The sequence below is a fragment of the Sinohyriopsis cumingii genome, chromosome 16 (assembly GCF_028554795.1).
Source record: "Sinohyriopsis cumingii isolate HCF-2022 chromosome 16, ASM2855479v2, whole genome shotgun sequence".
Taxonomy (NCBI): Eukaryota; Metazoa; Mollusca; class Bivalvia; order Unionida; family Unionidae; genus Sinohyriopsis; species Sinohyriopsis cumingii.
The window spans coordinates 59,892,792-59,897,532 of record NC_142976.1 but is presented as its reverse complement, the minus strand read 5'-3'; positions in this window follow the sequence as shown (position 1 = coordinate 59,897,532).

Here is a 4,741-nt window from a genome sequence, read left to right as displayed (position 1 = left end):
AGCCGTATGTATCCAAGAGAAGAGAAAATACAACAGGTTATAACTCTCGTACAGAATCACGTACATAATTCCGTGTTACTTTGCTTATATATCATGCCACCCTGGTTATGAAATCATTTTATCAATATACAGATTAATTTAATCAATCATTCTCAAAATAACTGCATGAAGGCCGATTTTTTTTTTGTCTATGATTATCAAGGAACGGTGATGTTGAAGTTGCTTTAAAAGTACATTCCTTATTAAAATGCAAAACTGGTCTTCTTAAAAACGCAAAGTAGGACATTTTAAATTACGACACATAAAATGTTTCATTGTTTTACACTCTCATTTGTGCTGTATCGACTCTTTCGTTATAAAGCGAATCTGTCATTTGTGAAGAAGTATTATTTAAGACTATGTAAAGGTAAAACAAGACAAGATATCTATATAAAAAAAGCCCTGACTGATTTTTACAAATCTGTAGCATTCATTTGACTTGATGGAGTTATGTGCATATAACAGACTGCAAAAAACTTCTTCACACAGACTGGATGCAAGTTTTTGAGTTCAAATATAAACTAGTTCTGCAATTTAGCGAAGAATATTATAGCACGAGAACACGCCTTGATAAATCTTCCAAAGTGGGTATGACCACGAGTTCATTTATAAAACTAAAAATCGATGATAATTCAGATGAAAGATGCAATTACTACATATTATAGTCATTATGACAGAGAATGAAAATTCATAATAATTAACGTTGCCGTTATAGTTATATCAACACCTTATTTGTGTTACGGTAATGACGAAAATGACGATTTTCATGACTACTATAAAGATCATCGTTATAAACATTGTCACTATTTGTATCATTATCATCTTCAATATTTTAAAACTAATGTATGCATAAAACGTTCTTGTCAGCCGAGAAAGACATACTAATTTCTAGGAAAGGAAACATATGTGAGATAAATGTAAAGTAAGTTGACATTTTCTGAGCCAGAAAATCTGTTTCTCATTCAGTACATTAATTATTCTCTGCGACCTTAGCAAAATAAATCTAAGGAGATTCCATCATAAACCCATAATTAGTATATTCATGTCAAGTTGCACAGCAGTCTGATAAAGTTGTCATCACAAATAATATGTAAAGCACGTATTTCTCCCAGAAATAAATTAAAAACTGTTGATTGCAGCTAATATTTTTACTTGCAAAGTCAGAAACGTACTTCAAGCTCATTTCCTGGGCAATGCGCTTTACAACGCTTTAAAAACGCCCAAGGGATCGACTGAAAACCTGCAACATTCAACCGACTTTTATCATCGCCTGCGGCTATTCAGTTACTCTCTCTCTCTCTCTCTCTCTCTCTCTCTCTCTCTCTCTCTCTCTCTCTCTCGTAATCTTAAAATTGTTATTTCTGAATGAGGGACAGGAATAAGATGAAGCTGTGAAGGTGAAGTGGTAAGCTGGAGAGAATGTTTGCATAACACTAAGTTATGTTATTGAAGCCTGACTGAAATTCCTGTAAATGTGGTGGTAGAGAAACAATAAGTTGTCCAACGCAGACGGATGATCGAAATGGATGCTTCCATATGATCGAAAAATGAACTTGCAAGTACACGAATTTCAACAGATGTTACAATAGTGAAAATCAGGTGGGTTTTTGTTTCTTCAGAGTAGACAATACTAACTTCTGAAGGCGAGGAATTATAAAATATACAAATTAAATACATTATCAACTAATTTTTAGGTTTCCTATTTGTATTTGAGGTTCAGGAAGTGAAAAGAACCAAGTGGAGTCAACACTGTTCTAAAGTAAACCAAATTGTATTATCACCGACCAAAAATTACTCCCATTCATCATATATTCAAATAAAGGGAATTAAAAGCGTTTTTATCGATATCCTTCAAGGATTACAATCGAAAAATCTAGGAACTTTTTTCTTTCAAAACGAAATCATATGGAAAGCGCGAAACTGTACAACATAACTTTAAAACAGTTGTACAAATCAGTGCAATTGCTTTTATCTCTGTCATTTCATTAGTATGATTTTCTCAATAACACGGTATAACAGTATAGATAATATATATGAAATGAAATAAGTTGATTGTGCTTATATATCTGATCTGCTTATATGTGGTATGTATATTTGATTTAATTTAATTGTTTGTAAGTTTTAAAATATTTTATTTTTAACTTCATTACATGTCAAATTAAGGTACGTTTGTTCATTAAGAATTTGATATTTTCCAGAAATTACTTTGACCTGACTGTTCAGTTGAAAACACCTAAGAATAGAAACACTGTTTCTTTTCTTGGCTTAGTTCTCGACCTTGATTCAAAATTCACCGAGACAAGTAAACAACTTTCCATTTTTATTTTATTATCGGAGTAAAATGATTGGTTTTTATCAAGGTCATACTGGCAGTACGTGATTTTAGATGTAAACAGCATCTATTTCGTAATTCTGGGTTTTCAAAAATTGCGCAATAGTTAGATTTAATATTGATGTTTAGAGAGATATTTCTCAGCTGGGCTTTTACTTTGGATACTGGAAAGTGTTTCGTTGTGACCAGTTTGGAGTAACATTTGAATTTTTATTCAAATTATTTGGATCCTTAAAGATTAATTCTTATTCCTGGAAATATTTGAGTGCTCATACAGAATTCACGGACAAAGACATTTCTTTCAATTTTATTCGGAATTCAAATACCGGAATATTATTTTCTGTGCTTTACAAAGAACTGTATACACATCAGCTCCATATATTGACTACAGCATACGTCATCGACTTCCATTTTGGAATTTTTGTCGGGACTCGAACCTGAATTCATTAGATTATTTCATTAAAAGAAAATGTAATTCGTGGATTATTTTTGGATTTGATCCCTAAAACCGTAAGTTCTTAGGTTTGCATTGTTCTTTTTTTACGGAAATAAATTGTCAAATTTTTCAAAGCTTGTTGCTTCACTCTTTCATTTGTTACTGTTTTTTAGAACCTAAACACGTAACGTAAGAATATGTATGTGCTTTTATGTCTGATTGTGCTATGTGTTTGATTGTGTTTATATGTCTGACTGTGCTTATATGTCCGATTCTGCTTATATGTTTGATTGTGCTTATATGTCTGTACTTATATGACTGATTGTGCTTTATGTCTGATTGTGCTTTATGTCTGATTGTGCTTATGTATGTGCTTATATGTCTGTGATTATATGTCTGATTATGCTTACATGTCTGTGCTTATATTTGTGATTGTTCACATATATCTGTCTTATTTATTTCCCTGGAAAAATATGTAAAAATTAAACAAGTAAGAACTTAAGGTTTTAAGAATCAAATCCAAAAATAATCCAAGAATAATCCACAAATTAAATTTTAGAAGTCCTAGTAATGAAATGATCTAATGAATTCAAGTTCGAGTCACGAAGAAAAATGCAAGATAAAAGACAATGACGTATATTGTATCCTTTGTGGTGTTGTAAGGTCTACAGTTCTGTGTTATTCACAAGCAACAGTCCGGTGTTTGTATTACCGAAATGCCTTTGTCCAAGAATTCTGTATCAACACTCAAATGTTTCCCGGAAGAAGAATTATCCTTTAGAATCCAAATAATCTGAATGAGAATTAAAATGTAATTCCCAAAGTAGTCACAAACAAACGAACACTTTGACAACAAATGTTTTAAGCCCAAACTGAGAAAAATCAAATATAAACAAAGATTATACAGTAACTCGAGACGCAAAATAGATTCCCGGATGAGAGTCACGTGATCACATTCTAGACAGATTTATAAAATGTCTACAAGTCTAATCGCACGTAGCACCGTACAGCCTCGACTTCACCACCACCATTCACACACCAAAAATGAATTAAAAAAGAAGTTGTTTACTTGACCCAAATCAAGGCCAGGAACTAAGTCAAAAACAGAAAAACTGTATCTATTATTAAGTATTTATGAAAATATTCAGGTCAAACTGAATTTTCTTGAAAATGTCAAATTCCTAGTAAACAAAATTACATTACACTGACGTGTAAAGAATTCAGAAAAAGCTTACAAACAATTAAATTAAAACAAATATAAATTAAATCCAATATACGTAACAGTCTGACTGTGCTTGTATCTCCGATTTTGCTTTTATGTCTGACTGTGCTAATATGCCCGATTGTGCTTTTATGTCTGACTGTGCTTATATGTATGACTGCTGATATGTCTGATTGTGCTTATACGTCTGATTGTGCTTATAAGTCCGATTGTGCTTACATGTCTGTGTTTATATGTCTGTGCTTATATGTCTGATTGTGCTTTTATGTCTGACTGTGCTTATATGTCTGATTGAGCTTATATGTCTGATTGTGCTTATAAGTCTGATTGCGCTTATATGTATGTGCTTATATGTCTTATTGTGCTTATATGTCTGTGCTTATATGTCTGATTTTGCTTATAAGTCCGATTGTACTTATATGTCTGATTGTGCTTATACGTTTGTGCTTTTATGTCTGTGCTTATGTCAGATTGTACTTATATGTCTGATTGTGCTTATATGTCTGTGCTTATATGTCTGACTGTGCTTATATGTCTTACTGTACTTATATGTATGATTGTGCTTATAAGTCCTATTGTGCTTATATGTCTGATACTGCTTATATGTCTCTGCCTTAGAGGACAGGCCTTTTTGCAAATTATCTTTGAAATGTTCTTAATTATGGGCAAGTTCAAAGTTTTCAGACATTAAAGCAAAATCAACGTAAATTGT